Below are 17,962 nucleotides of genomic sequence, written 5' to 3' on the forward strand. Positions count from 1 at the left end.
TGGAATCTCCTTCTCTGGAGATATTAAAAATCCAACCAGACACAGACCTGACTAATGTGCTCTACAGCATCCTGCCCAAACAGGGAGGTTGGACCAGAGGACCTCCAGTGATCTTTTCCAACCTCACTCATTTTATGATTCTGTCCTTCAGTAAGAAAGAATCAGTTTCCTTTTTGATGTTATTACTATTATTATCATCATTGCCTACTTTTAGAGAATAATTTCACATAGTGTTTAGAAAATACAGTCTGAGGGAGTTGTATAAATATTATTGGCATTATATCTGCAAACATAAAGTAATTTAGTAATTACTGCCCCAGCATGGTTTATATTTAATATATTAATTATATTTGCATACATCAGGTGTACACATGGAGACCTCAAAGTCATCTCTGTCAGATTCCATGAATCTGTGAGTCAGGTAAACATCTGCAGCCAGTACAAAAAGTGTGCTTAGTCAGGCGATTTATCAGGATCAGGATAAAACTGCTTCTCACAACCCTTCCCTGCTAATTGAGCCAAGACATAAAATAGCATCTGCAAATGTTTGACTCTTGATCCAAACCAAGGAATCATTGTCAGGCTGTTTGCAGAGTACCTCAAATGTGATATGTTAAGAAAAGTACTAGAGTAGACAATTGAGTACAACTTTCTTGAATACTAGAGGTAAGGCCGACTGATTAAAGTCCATATTAAATGTTGTCATTGTTAAATCCAGCTTTATCCTCAGTAAAATATATGTGGCTGTTGCAGAAAACAGTATTATCCTGGTAGTAAAAATCTGTGTCTGTCCAAGGTTGTCTGCAAAAGACTTCTCTTTTCACATTGATTGTTTTTTGTCTTGATAAAATGAATGGTGATTGTCAGTGATTTTCATAATCACTTCTGTAAGCCAGAGCTAAAGTTCTATGAAGATAAGGAGGTTTGTAAAAGTAAATATGATTTCAGATGATGTACACCTGCACCTAAGCATGTTCCCCATTTTTAAACTGTTCTCAAGCTCCTTGTGTCCCAACCACTCTTTGCTCTTTGCCAGTGACCTCCCTGGGTAGTGCCACAAAGCATTAAAAACCTGCTCTGGAGTTGCAAGAGGCCACAGAGATCTGAGCAGGCAAAACACACTGTACAGTGGCTTTTTCATTTTAACCAGAAACTGAAATACTCCAGTAGTGTATAAATGAAAACTAAACATTTTAAATAAAATTATAAATAAAAAACTGAACATTTGTCAGGATGAAAGTTTTGCCTAAGCAAATTACATTTCAACTAACAAACATGTTCTAGAAGCTGCATATTAACTGTAGGAAAAATTGCTGCAGGCAAATAATTTGAACATTATATTGGGTGAAAGTTGCTCATATTTTGCTGGATTCTTAGATAAACTATCATGAACTACTTGTATAGGCTTGCTGGGCTTCATCCAGTAGACACAAGGACAGTGATCTCTAGACAGTATATTCATAACATAATTAAAACATCCATTTCAGGGATCCCCCAGCAAGTCTCAACAGGCAATATCATTATCACTTGAACTAACTTTGCTACTTAATAAGTTTTATGTGATGAGCTCATGGTCATGTCTAATTGGCTGGACATCTGAGCATTTCACATGAAAATGGGCTTGAACTCGTAGAATGTAATTGTGACAAATATTAAATCTGTAATGGTAATCAGGCAGTAAACTAAAGAGAAGGGTTTAAAGACTCATTTTTAGCTATAGAATGCAGATGATGGAGAAAGCATCTGTTTTTGCAAGTCATATTCCTTATATGTGAATACAACTGCTGTAGCTAGTTTCTATTCTAATGAGGTTTCTGAATTATAAAATATATCTGTTTTTCCTGTTTCACTGATTAGCAGAGATGGTCAGCATCCTTCCTCTCATCTTCTCATCATCTATCTCTTCTTGTTTATCACATTTTATAGACTACACTTCTAGTACTTCCTTGCTTCTCTACAAGAGGTCAAAAGAGAAATTCAAATGATTTTGGAGATAAGTAGTCAAGTCATCTAGTTTATCTTCTTTACATTGAATTTTGTTCATCACTTGAGTTGCTGCTTCATAGACAAGATATTCTAATTAGGTACAGAGAACATCATCCAGGAGTAAGGTACTGACCTTCAATTTTAATGAAGTATTATGGGAGTCTTAGTCTTAAACACTTCATTTGCCATTGTTATGATGAACAAACAAACTAGGGTTTGTTCAAAATGGTTCATCTGGTTCAGCATTTTAGGATGTTTCTTTTTGAGAAGGAAAATTCTTTTTGAATTTTAAAAACTGTATTTACAGCAAAATAAAATTATTTTTTAAGGTACAAATTATCTCTTGAAAAAACACAAATTCCCAGAACATTTCAAAAGTAACTATTGATTATGTCTAATCAATAGATATTATTTCTTAAAACTGGAAACACTTCTATCTCATTCCACCTAGATGGGGCTCTACATGAACTACTGGAGCTGTTTGTGTTTTCTTTCCATAAAACCAGTTAAATATTAAATTTTATTAATTGATCTCCATTCTGAAGGTGACATTTTCTTCTCCTGTTTCCCATAGTATCTGCAAAGGGAGAAGCACTGCCAGCATTAATGAAGGGAAGCCAGTTGATGTAATCTCTTGGGATTTCAGTAAAGCTTTCAGTACTGTCTCTTACAGTGTCCTTCTGGACAGAGCATGCCACATTCAGTGGGACAAGCACATGGTGTGAGCCCCTGGCACAAAGGTTGTGGTGAGCAGGGCTGTGCTGACCAGGCAGGGCATTGTGCCACTCTGCTGGGAGCTGGGGTGGCCTCACCTCGAGGTCTGGGACAGCTTTGGGGGCACAATGGAGGACAGACACTGAGCCATTAGAGTGTCCAGAGGGGTCCACAATAGAGGAAGGACATTGGGCCATTAGAGAGTGTCCAGAGGGATCCACAGTAGAGGAAGGACATTGGGCCATTAGAGAGTGTCCAGAGGGATCCACAGTAGAGGAAGGACATTGGGCCATTAGAGAGTGTCCAGAGGGATCCACAGTAGAGGAAGGACATTGGGCCATTAGAGAGTGTCCAGAGGGATCCACAGTAGAGGAAGGACATTGGGCCATTAGAGAGTGTCCAGAGGGATCCACAATAGAGGAAGGACATTGGGCCATTAGAGAGTGTCCAGAGGAGGCCACGAGGATGGTGAAGGGCCTTGAGGAGAAGATGTGTGAGGAGCAGCAGAGGGTGCTTGGTCTGTTCAGCCTGGAGCAGAGACTGAGGGGAGACCTCAGTGCAGGTACAGCTTCCTTGAGAGGGGAACAGGAGGGGCAGGCACTGATCTCTGCTCCGTGTGACAGTGACAGGAGCCGAGGGAATGGCATGAAACTGTCTCAGGGAGGTTTAGGTTGGATATCAGGAAAAGGTTCCTCACCAGAGGGTGGTTGGCCACTGACCAGGCTGCCCAGGGCACTGGGCACAGCAGCAGCCGGACAGAGCTCAGGAAGAGTTTGGACAATGCTCTAGAGCACAGGGGGGACTGCTGGGGTGTCCTGTGAGGGACCAGGAGTTGAACTTCAAAGATCTTTGTGGGTGCCTTCCAACTTGGGATAATCTATGCATATCTATGTATTCTGAGATATTCTGTGACTAAATACAGGATATCTTAGTTATATGGACTGAAATTTATGCTTATATTTTTTAAGAAATCTAAAAAGTGAGAAATTTAGAGAAATCTAAATCTAGTGAATGAGAAACTGACTTTTGTGTGTGTGTAAAAAAATCCATACCTTCCTTCTTCTGACTTTGTGGTGTTGTTTATTTTAAATTGCTTCTTGGAAAAGCTCTCTTTTAAATCTCTAAAATTCACTCAAAGGGAACACATGTAAGTTCAGACCTTCACTGAAATCAGTATGTGTGACCTTTGGCTTTACCTGAAGCTCACGAAGTACTTTTGGGATGCATTGATTTACCATATCCCAAATAAAGATGGTGTTTTATGTCAGAGAACTTGCCCTCTAGAAATGCCCATTTCATTCCACTGCCTGTAAAGTGATTTCAGGCAACTACCTAGATTCAGATGTCTGTGCAGATTCAGACACTTAGCAGACAAGTGAAAATGCCCCTTTTATGCTACCCTTCTTTATCTCTTGTTTATCTCTTGACTTCAAGGACTGAGCTCTAATCTTTTATCCTCAATTAATGCAGGAATGAAAACATGATTTTCATTTGCTTTCCACTTCTATTTTAAGAAAAGAAACGATTTTGAGGGAAATCTGGAGTTGGTTTATATTAGTGCTCAATTACACATTATTTAGATGAGGGTAAATATTAGGATTTCAGACTTCAGCGCAAGAATAATAGATTTTTCTTTCTTTAAGGAAAATAGCCTATTTGCTTTACTGCCAAGCATTGACTCTTTCAGTATGTTCAAGCCTAGAAGGCTGAAAACAACAACACAGATGTGATTCACATAGGGCTCAGCAGCATGGTGCTTCAGTGTTCTGGCTTGTTGGAAAGCTTCCAGGGGATTTAGGAAAAGAACATACTGAAGAAATACAAACTGTTATTTTGCCAATTAGTTGGAAAGGTGTTTTTTCAGCATGATTCAAATTCGCTTTGTTAATTTTTATTTGCTTTCATCAAAATTTTCCCATGCAAAACAAAATATTGAGTCACAGACCTGTAATCTGTTGTAGTTAAAATGGTTATGTATCAATCCAAAGAATTTTAGAATACCCTGTTTATTAAGGGGCTTATGTGTCTCCTAGGTGATTGCAGGAACAAAGTGTCAGTATACAGCATCAAAACAAGGTAAATCCATTATTGCTTTAGGAATGTAGTTGTTGGAGCCTAGTTTGTGTTTTGTACAGGGAGTTTATTTGACTATTTTAAACTCATAAATACCAATCACAAGACTATATGTAATAGGTTCTTTTCTGGAACATGATTATTAACTAGCACATAGGCTTTGTGGGATGGTGAAAAGAACTGTAGGAAAATACTCTTCAGTGATGCTGTTCTCCTTGCCTGGTGTCCCTAAGAACTGGTGTCACTGAAACACAGACCAATGTGGAGGCATTTTTAAAAAGTGTAGTTAAGTCATCTTGGTTTATGTAAGATTAAGACATATTAGTTTTCTCAATCTTTAGATGAATCTATTACAGACACAAAAATTTTCAGATCGCAATCAGGAGTGGTTTTACAGAGAGGACCTGCCAGACTTTCCACATAGTAATAAAATATGATACAAAGCAGCACGGTGTCAATAAATCTACAGGATAAAGGTCAGGTTTACATCAATGGACAGAGGCAGCAAATACATTTGTTCCTGCAATGTCTGTGTTTTAAATGCCACCCTCTGATGAACCTGGTGCAGAAATACACTTCTGGGTTTGATGAGATGTCAGTTTTGTTCAGTGCTGATCAAATAAGATGAATGAAAGTGAAACAAGAGCAAAAATATTACTTCTGTCATTTATTTTTTATGCATTACAGGAAGTGGGTCAGTCAGTGAGATTTCTCTTAAACAAATAGCAATCAGTGCACAATATCACCCATTGATCTATTTCACAGCAGGCAATGGCCTTTTTGTCAGAAAGGACACACAATTCAAATACCACAGAAGACGTAGAAATGCCCATGACAGGTTTAAAAAGTGTCTTCCCCTCCTTTTACTTGCCAGGCCATTCTCCACAAATCAATCTTGGCTGTAGAGGCAAGGCATTGCAAAAACACTTCCACATCTAGTGGGAAGGCAGATATTCTTGGAAAAAAAAAAAAAAAAAAGTAGTAATGTAAATATTGTCTTAAGTAAAGGATATCACCATTTAGCAAAAAAAAGTAAAAAAAATTTGCTTTCTATGATACAAACATTAAAAAAAAAAATACCTGAGCAAATTGCAATTGCATGAGTCATTTTGTATAACTCTAGCAATTTGAAGAGCCAATATTTAGGATGAGTGATGTATCCTATAATTAGTTAATCTTCAGAAAATGTTATCAAATATGAGAGTCTATATATCCCATAGGACTGTAAATATTTGTTCAGAAGAATAATTTATGGATAGACAGTTCTGAAAATAGAATACTTCCTTTTACACTTAATTTGCTTGTGAAATGATTTAAAATCATTTAAGTGCAATATCCAGCTTTGAGTGATTCCAAGCAACTTTCATGTGTCTGAAATGAGGCAACTAAATTCCAATATCACCATCTAAATAAATAAATGACTTGCACTCCTAAGAATTTATAACCTGTGTGGAGGTAAATGTTATTTCCAGTTTATTACCTGTGTGTCAGTACAGCTGAAAGGCAAGACAAGGTATTCTCTAATAGTATTTTACAGTCAAATGTGGAAGGTCTTCTTTACAGGAGTTATTTATTCAAATAATTGAATTATTTCACTTTGCTTGACAAGTTGCTTTGGTTGACCATAAAATTCATAGATTATATCTTCTCCTGAAGATGTGTGTTTTAATGCCGTTGCCCCCATAAGCAGAATTGTTTTGATTTAATTATAAAGACTTTTGTCTGTTGCTTTGGTATAATATTTATGGGGGGCAAATAAAACCTGTAAAACATAATGACTGTCTGAAATAACATTCCTCTACTAATGAACCAAAATGTGTACGAAACACTGACAGCTTTTCACATCCAACTGAAATCTGGGTTTACAGATAGCCCACAATCTTCACTTCATCATTTTTCTTTTTAGAGGCAAAAATAGCCCTCACTTTCCTCTTCAAAAGAGGGGAGGAGGATAACAGCACTAAAGAAAGGAAAAGAGGGTTATAGAAGCAAGTTAAAAGAAGGAGAAAGAAACCTACATTTATGTGGCTGATTTCTTCCTGCTCTGTCCACTTGTTGGAGTATATATAGATATTTAACTATTTACCATTCAATATAAAAAGCCTGCAGACGTTAACCATGGTAACCATTCTGTCACTTGCTATTTAATACATTATTTGTTCATATGCCTTATTCTCACAATTTCCAGCAAGGCAATTAAAAGCATATGTCCATGTCTTCTACTGTATAAGGTTTTTAGGAAAAAAAAAAATCAAGATATAATACATTTTACATGCTCCATAGTTCTGCAGCTTTTCAGAATCTTTTTAAAACTTGAAGCAGCCATAACAAGAGAAAATCTGAGAATGGCTCTCATTGTGGCAAATCTTGAGCCCATGAGAATGTCTTATTTTACTCTTTCTCTCCACTGTATTGTAAGAACATAACTTAATTTTTATTATATCTTAATCAATAAAAATTAAGTAATATTTGTATTTGAGGATATTTGCTGTGCTTTCCATTATGACTCTTTATATGGCACCAGATAATATCTTTACTTAAGTGATATGCTGTTATGAAATTGAATTGTTAATGAGTATAAATTCATAACATTTTAGGGCAATGGTACAAGATAGGTTTTAGTATACACACTTGCATTAAATAATGAGCTAATACAAAAGTAAAACAAACCCAAGACTCTTTTAAAGACCTGCTAGAGATCTCTGAGGTCCGTATGAGATATTCTAATGTGAAATCCTTCCTGTGGAAGGATTCCCTCACTAAGTCCCTGTTTTTATCTCTCAGCTCTGTGAGATTGTTGCTCTCCCTAAAGCACCTTCTTTACCATCATTACCTTATATAACTGACCTTTTAACAGTGAGGGGGAGCAGAGAGGGTGTGCTGTGTGAACTTTGTATATCCACCCAGTGGGACTTTTGGCTGTGTCCTTTTACTCTTCCGCAGGGAAAGTGGCTGAGAGTGTTGCAGTGACAATGAACTTGGTGGCTGTCTTTGGGACATAGTAACAGTTTTGAATAATTTGAAGATAGCCAACATTTGATAGGCATGCAGTGGGCTGTCCCATGGATTTCTTCTTGCAGTGGCACATAATTTAACTCACCTTTGCTGACTAAGCAGTTGTTTTTATATATGGTTTCCAGTAGTACCTTATAAATGACTTTAATTTACAGTTCATTACATGTCTATGCCTCTAAATCCCCATGCAATAATTTGTATCCTTTCCCTTGATAGTTTAATTGTTTGTAATTTTTTTAATGGTAACTTCTTGATAATCCAATCCAACAACTTCTTTCCATTGCTTTTGAATAATACATCTTTAGGATTTTTTTTTATTCAAATTGTCATAGGTACTTATTTTATAACTGTTTAAATGTGAGTAACACAAACAATCTTATTCTTACACTTCCTTGGGGAAGAAAATGCACAGCAAAAATATATTTCTTTACATTAATACAAAATACAACATCTAATTAGATTTGCTAGTGTAGCTGACAAATGATCTGCATATACTATAAATGGGGCACATATATCACAGCAGCTTGCACTTTAGTTGGAGCTTTACGGTGCCTTAATACACCAGTATAAACATCAGTGTAAAAAAAGGGTTTATTTCCAAATAATAAAGCTTCATCTTACTCAAGTCTTTACGTGGGTTTTTATTATTCAAAACTCTGCAATCAGATCCCTGAGACTTTAGATTCATGAGAGAATATTCGTGTAACGGAAACCCTGTGGAAAAACCCAAAAGGAACACATCTAAGGGAAAGGTTAGAAAAGGATTACAAACCCTATGATGGCCATGTTTTATGAAGAAACTTTCTCTTCACAATGATATTACAGTAAAATATTTCACATTATGGGCATGGAACTTCAAATATATTTATAATGTAATAAAATATATTTGAAGGATAAGTCAATCCTGCCAATCTGTTAATGGAATTTTTTTTACATCTAATTTTCCACTCCTGACTCTAATGTCATTTCCTATCACATCAAAGATGAGAAAATGCATGTAATAGTTGCATTGCCCTCACAACTTAATGAAAAGGTTTTTTTAAAAATTAGAATATTCGCTAACACCTACTAAATGCTTTCTAGCTGTTACTGTGATAGGGAATTTTTGAAAAATCTGCTTTGTTTGAGAAGAATTATAAAAATTCTATATGTGTGTGTCCAAATGCAGGCCAACTTTGTTACAGTCTTTTGAGCCTTGTGAAATGAATCTACTGTTTTGCACAGTTGCTAAATACCAGATATATTAAGCTTGTGCCACATCTTAAATCATCTATTAAGATCTTCACAAAGCTATAAAATGCAATTAATGAAACAAATTAATGGGCATAATCCAGTCCATTAAATTTGCCCTTTTACCCTGTGTAAATAGAAGTTTGGCAATTTTTATGGCAGTAGTTTCTAAACCTTTACAGGTGGATGCAACATCTTTGTAATAGTTGACATTTTATGTATTCAGCTGTTTTACCCTCTCTTTTATTGCTGTAGTGACTTTTTCCCATGTCCAAACTATCATTGGAATATGAAATTTCTTTCTGCATTACCTTACTATCTTCAAAGCTTGTAATTCTGAGTGCAGAAAGTTCTTCCTTTATCAGTGCAAGCAGAAATGGAGCAGAAGTTTATGGCTGCTTCTGTAAGTAAGGTCATCAGCACACTAAAGTTCAGAGCATGTGAGCAGACATCCTAATAAGCATGGAAGGTTTAAATGAGGCAGACAGTTTTTGTAAGATGTTCATAGTCCCTTAGGGGCAGGTTTTTTTCTATTTTTTTCCCTCCCAAAGCAAAGCCTGGCATCCAGAAATTTGTTTATGGCCTTTCATTTCTCTAAATACTTGGCATTTTTCCATGTTTAGATTCAGATTTTAGGATGTGAAAATGGTAGGCCTCTTATAATCACCAATAAGTGGCAACTCCTGTGACCTTGGCTTTTGTATATTGTGGATAGTAAAAAATTCAAAAGTAATTATGGAAAAATTTGATTCATCATTTATAGTCCCTACATGCCCAGTCATCATAAATAATTAGAGAGAGGAAAGACAAATATGCAGAAGGTCAATTAAAACATCACTGTGTCAGAATAAAATATGATAATAAAGAATTCTATTAAAAATAAATTTTAGGATAGAAGTGTTTCCTAAATTTCTGGTAATATAGTTTTCTGATTTTTCACCTCCATTCTTTTGGTGTCCCAGGTCTTGGGTAACGTTTCCTTATGTGCTCTTTAATTTGTTCTTACTTTCTTAAAAAACTGTCCTGATTCCGTGTAAATGGATATAGATCACGGATGATAATTGAAAATTGACAAGAAGTTGGACATTTCACCAGTTGGACCATTTACCCTCACTTTGTTTTTTGGATGGCTTTACTCATTATCCTTCAAAAAAGAACACAGGATCTTACTGGCTGTAATCACAGTTATGGGGATACTCAGTGAGAGGTTTTCCACGTTCCTACTGCTTTTTGCATTCCTCACATGAATACAGATGCACCTAGGCACATATGCCTGCAGGATTGGTTCTGGCTGAGTTGTAATAAACAGGGGAAAATTTCTGTTCAGGTAGGATTTATCTTTTCTCTAGTGATGTCACATCACTTTAAACTAGGTTAGTGACCCTGGGAATAGGAAAGAAAAGTTCACTTTGTGTCTGTTTTCTCTTCTGAGTCTACTGAAAGTGCTCTCCCTAGCAATATGGGTATTCTCTCTGGTCAGTTCATCAGAAGTAGCTGAGTCAGATATCATAAAATAACTAACCCACATGCACTTGCTAAAAGCTCAAGCACATCATACTCATTGTTTAATTTCTTTAATAGCTACAGGTTTATTGTAGCAATAAAATATGCTGTAGCTGTAGCATGTCAATTCAAAAACACTGGTCCTTCTTTGCAAAGAGGCTGTTCCGAGATTATCAAAGTACCACTCAAGAAATTAGACGACTCTGTGTTAGTGAAAAGACTGAGAGTTTTCATCTAGAGCTGCAAAATATATCCTGAAGGAATCTGTGGTGCAGAGAGCTGAATGTATACATCTACATTTTAATTAAAAGTTAAGAAGTTAGAGTCCTGGCTCCACTGAAATTTCATTGAGTTACTGCTGGAACAGATGCAACTGATGTCAATAGTCATTTTCAAACTCTGCTGAATCTGAAGGAGGGCAAGAGATTAGCGTTGAGAAGTTACTGATGTGACCCTCATGGGCATAGTTGAAAATGTTTATGCTGAAGGAGTGGATCACAAAAGAAAATGGTTCTCAGACAAAGTGTTTATGATTAGTGAGGACAGAAATGGAGACCAAAGAAAACATTAAATAAAAAAATTTGTAAGTGGTCATACAAAATCAAGAGAGCAAGTCATAATAGAAGATGGCACCAGAGAGAGTAGTCACTCAGGAGAGATGTCTGGGAAAGGATCTTATTGATGGGAGATTTTACACCACTAACTAAGGTTATTAAATCAGAAACCAGAGAAATCCTGAGAGAAGAAAAGCATGTTATTGATGTGAGTATAAATATTTTGAAGAAAATAGAACATTGTTGAATAATATTGATTGTGCAGGGGAAATAAACCATATTCATGAAAAGCTGAGGTAACAACTCCCACTGAAAGGGTCAAAAATACATATTTCACAAGTGAATTATATGCTAAAAGTACTTAAAATTGGTAAGGGTACAGGGAAGAAAACTGGACAGTGACCTTCCAGTTGGATGAGACTGACATAGTGCAAAGGAAAGGTGGCTGGAGGAGTGTAGGAACTACCCAACAATTTCTGTAGTGCTGCATGTCAGCTTGTTAAAAACTAGCAAGGATTTAAAAGAAAACAGTCAAGAGAGAGGGTAAGGCATGAAGGCCTCATAAATGGGATTTATAACTGAGAATTTGACTGACTCTCTTGCTGCTCTTAGAGATACTTATTGTGGTGAGAAAGATTAAGTATGAATATATAAAGAGGGTGTTGAAGATGAAACTAATACCAGAAAAAGAGGTTAACTATTTTAGTAGTTTAATTGTCACAATCAGAAGCCATTAATGGATTTTCAGGAGTAATGCTTGAGTGATTTGTCTAATAGATGAGTGGTGATTTGGAAAATATTTAAAGATTAAAATTCTCAGAATGATTTAGTTTTCCTTAACATTAACAATCCAACTATAACATAGTTACTTCTCTTTCAATAGTACTTGAATAATTTCTCCTTTAAATCCTTTGTTACCCCTGCCCAAACACCACTTTAATCTCATTTCTGGCCCTAAATCTCACTTCATATTTTCCCTCTTTTTCTTCCCACAACTGCACAACTTCTTTGTACCCATGTATTGCCTGCTAAGTCTACAACATTATAATTTCATCAAGCACTTGATCTTCCCAACCCACTGCCATTCCCAGTTTCCTTGGGACTCACTGGGCAGCACCAATGAGAAATGGGAATGGAAGGAAAAGGTGTCAGAGGTGCAGTTCTGCTTTGAGTGGTGTGAGTCTGCTCCTGCATGGATGAGTTTCTCTTAAGGACTCTTTTACAGGAAAGTCTGGTAGGTTAAAAGCAGTGATCCCCAGTAGTTTGTGTGCCAGTTCTTCAGTGCTGCACGAAGTTTTGGGGCACTGTTTCAGTGCTGAAATGGTGCCCTAGAGAAGACCACAGCCACCCCAGATAGCAATACTTGTCTGTCTGGTACCTTCCCCATATCTGTTTCTTAAAGTCATGTTTCTGCTCAAAATGCTGAGTTTTCCACAGCGTGTTTGGCCAGCAAATGCTAGGGTTTTTTTTAGCTTTTCCAAAGCCTGCATTTTGAGCTGTGCTCTGGAATCAGCTCCCCAGCTGAAGCTCTTTGTGGCGGGGCTGTGTGGGACTGTGCAAGAGGGAACAGGCAGAGCTGGTGGCAGAGCTCTTTCCAGGTGAGGGGAGGAAAGTGTCTGATCTCAGGTCTTGTCCAGGAACCACGTTCTGGGAGGTGCAGAGCAGCTCCCTGTGCACTCTCAGCTTTTACTTTGTTGTGTAGGTTCCCGTCTACCCAGAGTGTGCTCAGGAACCCTCCCTGTTCTGACAGTCCTGGCATGCAGGTGGCCTTTTCCCTGTGCTACACATTGGAATGGAGACCTTGCAATTCTGCAAAACAGAGCAGTGGAATTGCCAGGACAGCCCTGTCTGAGCCCTGTCTGAGCCCTGTCTGTCCAGTGCCAGGACAGCCTGGCACTGGAGAGCCACTGTCCCATAATGGAGGAGCAAGGATGACTCTCCATGCTTTATTCTGATCCTATTTGCTTGATAGAATTTTAAAATTTCTTGTGTTTCTTCTCCATCTAATTTTCCCAGTTGCTCATATTGCACATTTGATGACCTATTGAATTTATTCTGTGGTTACAGTTCCTTTCCATCTGAAATACCCTCTACTCCTTTCATAGATTATTCCTTATTTTATGAAAAATACTAACAATATATATTTTCCATGACCTGTTATTTTTATCAAATTCAGTTTACTAATCATAATAATCACTGGCAACACAGAGACCTCAAAGAAAATGACAAAAAGAAGCAAAATGGGAATTTATGCTATGAATGTGTCAACTGCTATAATCTAGGAGATATTACACAAGCACCAAGAAGCTTCAGCCATTTTTAAACCTGGACTTCACAAAAACCTCTTTTGCTAAAGTTTTGAATTTTTAGGATTTGTTGTTGTTGTAATATTTTTGTTTGTTGATTTGTTGGTTTTTTTGACAGTAGAACTGAAATATCAAGAATCTTTTCGTACAAGATTTCAGTCCCAGTCTTAAAAATTGAGTATTTTATAATTTATCTTGTAAATTTAATTGTGATTCCATCCTCTCTTTTTAGGCACATTTTACCTGACTTCCACTAATAACTCACATTTGCTTCTACTTCTTTATGGAGGATCTGCATAAAAATTTGTCTTAACCAGACTCTGAAGCCCTGGGCCCATAAATACTGAGAAGTTTTTAGGAGGCTAATTCCTTCATTTCTCCCATGTCATAATTGCTTTGCTCATTAAGAGATTCCTGCATTAAATTTATATTTGTATTTTTTTACATCTTGTATTTGAAAACATGAATATATAATGTCTCCCTGGAACTCTGCACCATTATGATGAAAGATACAAGTGGAGTTTAAGACAGACATGTTTAATTAGTGAGAAAACTTGACATTTTCAGTGTTTAGATTAGACAGGGAAAAAGCCAAGAGCAAAGAAGTGGTTTGGGGTGATTTTTTTTTTTAGACTGCTGACAGAAAATAATTGTTTTAACACGAATCAATATGAAACTTTTAAACTTTTGTAGTGTATCAAAGGCCATTAGAGTTAAAGTTCAATGCTTATTCACAAATCCAAATATTCCAATTCCTACCTAAGTGGGAGGAGATACTTTATCATTTTTAAATGATAATCACTCAAATTCTATAAGTGGCAATTGAAGAACTGTGTCTTCATTAATAAAAATATCACTTGGCACATCATGAGGGTGGGTGGTCAAGTTTTGGGTTCAACTGCTGGGGTAATTTTTTTCTCAACTGGCAGTGGAATTTTCAATCTTTGGAAGTCAGTTATTCTTTGATGAGGAATGAGTGATTCAGTAGAAAGAAACAGGAATAATTCAATTTCACACAGCCTTCTAATTCAGGGTTAGAGGATGAAACAGTAGAATCTGAGAAGAATCTGAGAGCTAGGACCCTTAGGATTTAGCTAGGGCCAACTTTCTCATCTGTGAAGTTGTGTTTTTCATTAGATCTGACATTTTTTGAGGGTGAGTTTTGTTACAGATTATTAGCCTATGGCACTGGGCTGGGAAGATGAGACTTCACTGAGATACAGAACCCATAAAAAAGAGTGAACAATTGAAATTACAGGGTTATTGTTATCTTGTTGTCAAGGTAGCTTGAGGTTGGTTTTGCACTGAGAGGAATTCAGCTTGCTTTTATGTGTGATACTAGGAAATGAATTCAGTGCCCAGTATGCCCCAACACTAATTATAAAACTTTCTAAAAACAAAGAATAAACCCAAACCAATTCTTTCCAGCTTTCTTTCACTGTTTAACTCTTCTCATGCATCTCTGAAACCACTGTATTGATTTACACAATTGAGGTTTTTAAATGTGATTGATCACCTATATATCCTCTTCTGTCCTGGGTTATATATATTCATGGGAGGAACAGAAAGATAACTTTGCATCAGAGCTTTACCTCAGGGATGTTATTTAGGATGTTTAGGAGTAAATCCTGGATTTACTGCCATTAGCTTAGAAGGGAATAAGCTCATGTCAGCAAGGAACTAATAACTTTCTGGGTAGCTGCTGTGCAGCTAATCAGGTAAGAAACATATCACAGTCATCAAATATTACCAGCTTATTAAATAAAGGGAAGAAAGAAAATTTCTAGGGGAATTTAAGGAGAACCTTCTGAGGAGCCTGGAGACATCTTTGTTCAGCCTTCCTTGGTACGTGCAGGGGATTAAGCCAGTGAGCAGATGCTCTCTAGAGAACCTCTACAGAAATTATCAAAATTGGCCAATAATGTTTGGGAAAAAATTAGAACCTAGTCCAACTTTTATATATTCAAAGTACTACGTTTAGGCAGGATGACAAGATGGGAGCAAACAGCTGGGTAGAAGTTAGCATTCTTAAAAGATCTGTAAGAGGAAGGAAACAATCTAAGTTCATTGTCAATGACAATTGAACAAGCAGTTTTGGATTTAACCTGCAATAAGGAAAATGAAGATCAGTTAGTAGGAAAAAAAAAACCAAACTTTTAAAGGTAATGATAGCAATGCATTGAAATAGATTGCCTGGAGAAATTTTGGAATCATTGTAATTGGAAGTTTTTAAAAAGACAGTCTAGACAAATATCTGTCAAGATTAATATGTTTGATCTTGCCTTGGAACAGAGGAGAGATGAAATGACCTCTTGAGGTCCCTTCCAGCCCTGTTATGAATCTATAAAATAATGTTTTAGTTCCCAGGGGAGAAAAGAGCTATCCAAGCACAGAGAATCTGCTACAAATGACCTTTGATATTTTTATTGACAAAAATTCAGAAGCGATCTCAGTATCTAGCCAGTAATGGAATAAAATTATTCAAACTAACATAAATCTCTAGTTTGCTCAGTCAGAATCCCATATGAACATTTCTGTATCCCCTGTCACTTAAGACTTCTTGTAGGAAATAACATTGGGATTCTGTTTGCAGAGGGAAGATCTTAATTTGAAAAGTTAAATAACATATTTGTTGTCTCACTGCCATGGAAATTCTCTTGTTATCTCCAAGGCAAGGTTGTCAAGAAAGTGCACTGATAAACTTGAGTCAGTCTGGAAAATGGCCTTGTGCAGAACACCATATGACTTATTTGTGAAAAGATCAGCATCTTCACTTCCTGTCTTCAGAGGCAGCTGGAATTTTACTTTAAAAAGAGATTGCTTATAAAGCTCTACTCACTAAGAAAGCTGATTTCTCTCTGAAATTCTCTAGACCAATGGTTTTCAACTTTTTTCAGTTTTAAAAATTCCTTGCAAGGCATTGACTGTAGAATAGTGATGGTAAGGTTATAAATTGGTGTTAAGAGATCTGCAACAATAAAATGAGAAGAAAGCCCAGCTCACAGGTATCTGCAGTCACAGACCAAACCCCACTCCTGCACATCTGTAGTGTGACAGAGGCAAAACTGCCTTTAACTCACCAGAGGAGAAGGGTGAGATCTGACAACAGCCCTAAAGACACCTTTTTGTTCACCTTGTAGATGAGTCTTCTGTGGGAAATATCATTATAATGTAAAGGAAAATAATAAAAGTGAAGAGTTTCTAGTGGAGATATTTCCAAATGGAAGAGCCCCCTGGTGATCTCTATTCAGCCTCCTCCTCAAAGCAGTGTTAACCCTGACACAGCAGGTCTCCAGGGCTTTATCCACAGGTGTCCCCAGAATTCCCAGGGACAGGAACAACCCCTCTAGGCCAGCTCTTCCACCATGTGACTTTGCTCTTGTTTTTGTGGGTCTTTGCCATCTTTAGACCCCTCAGCCTTTCAGGGGTGCAGGAAGATTTTTCTCTAGCAATTACAGTGTCTGTGGAACACCAGCAACAGCAGTCCTCAGTGTACTTTGGAATCATAATTCTTTGTTAACAAAGCATAAAGTTTAGTTGCCTTTGAGTATTTGAGAACCTTTGGTGAAAACTGTATTTATGTTAATTGAGATGTTTCTCACACAAATAAAGATATTTTATTATTGCATAAAGGAACTCCCAAAAAAGTCCTATCCCTTTTTACATCTGAAATATTCAAAACTGAAAAAAATATTAGCTTAAGGGCTAATTTAATACGAAATTGCAAGTACAATTATCTCTTACTTAATTAAAGAACATTGAGATTATCAAAAAAGATTAATCTACTATGTTGAAAAAAGCCTTATACATTCATTCCATTGAAAAGACTTGTGTAATTGATTTCATTGCTTTCAAATAAGTTGGTCCTGGAAATAAAATTAGACATCAGAATGCAGGAAAAAAATTAGCTTATTTAGTATCATCAAAATAAAAAACAACAAACAATTAAGTACACTCCCCATACATGGGAAAAGCTTTTTCTAAACAACTAAATTAATTCATCTTTACCAGGAAGCAACAGAGATAAATAGTTCTTCTATCTTCAAAGAAGACAACTTTTCAATAACTAATATTCTTGAAAGAAAATTGATTATAATTCTTTTTCAAATAGTATAATATAATTTTGGAGAATATTCCTTTTTCTGAGTAATTTGCATAAATATTAAATTAAAGCAAATTAATAAAAAAAATCTCTGTTAAATTCTAATCCAGTGTTCTTATCAGTCAAAAGTTTAAATGAAGATGCAATGAATAAACACATGCAAATCATAGACAAGCTGCAAAACAGAATGGGATAGGGAGGGAAGTGGAGCAGGGTGCAGGAACTGCAGTGTAAGTGCAAGATGATGCCTGGTGCTCAAGTCTGCTCTGAATATTATTGGGACAACTACATGGTAACACAGAAAAGCATGAAACACACACAGAAGGAGGTTTGCTGTTTAAGAATCAAGCCTGACAAATGGCAGGACATCACAGTCGGCCTGGTGGGGCTGAGGAGAAGCTCTTCATTTGTCTAAGGGGCAGGATGTCCCACTGAAGGTGATTATGGCTTTTAATGCAGACACACAGGGCCTGATGAGT

At 36.7% G+C, this 17,962-nt stretch overlaps 1 long non-coding RNA gene across 1 annotated transcript in view; it reads left to right on the forward strand.

Annotated features, from left to right (window-relative positions):
- LOC128793804 (uncharacterized) overlaps positions 1-17,962 on the forward strand; it is a 103,504-nt gene that overhangs the window by 50,186 nt on the left and 35,356 nt on the right. The window lies entirely within an intron of this gene.

The sequence above is a fragment of the Vidua chalybeata genome, chromosome 11, assembly GCF_026979565.1.
Source record: "Vidua chalybeata isolate OUT-0048 chromosome 11, bVidCha1 merged haplotype, whole genome shotgun sequence".
Lineage (NCBI taxonomy): Eukaryota > Metazoa > Chordata > Aves > Passeriformes > Viduidae > Vidua > Vidua chalybeata.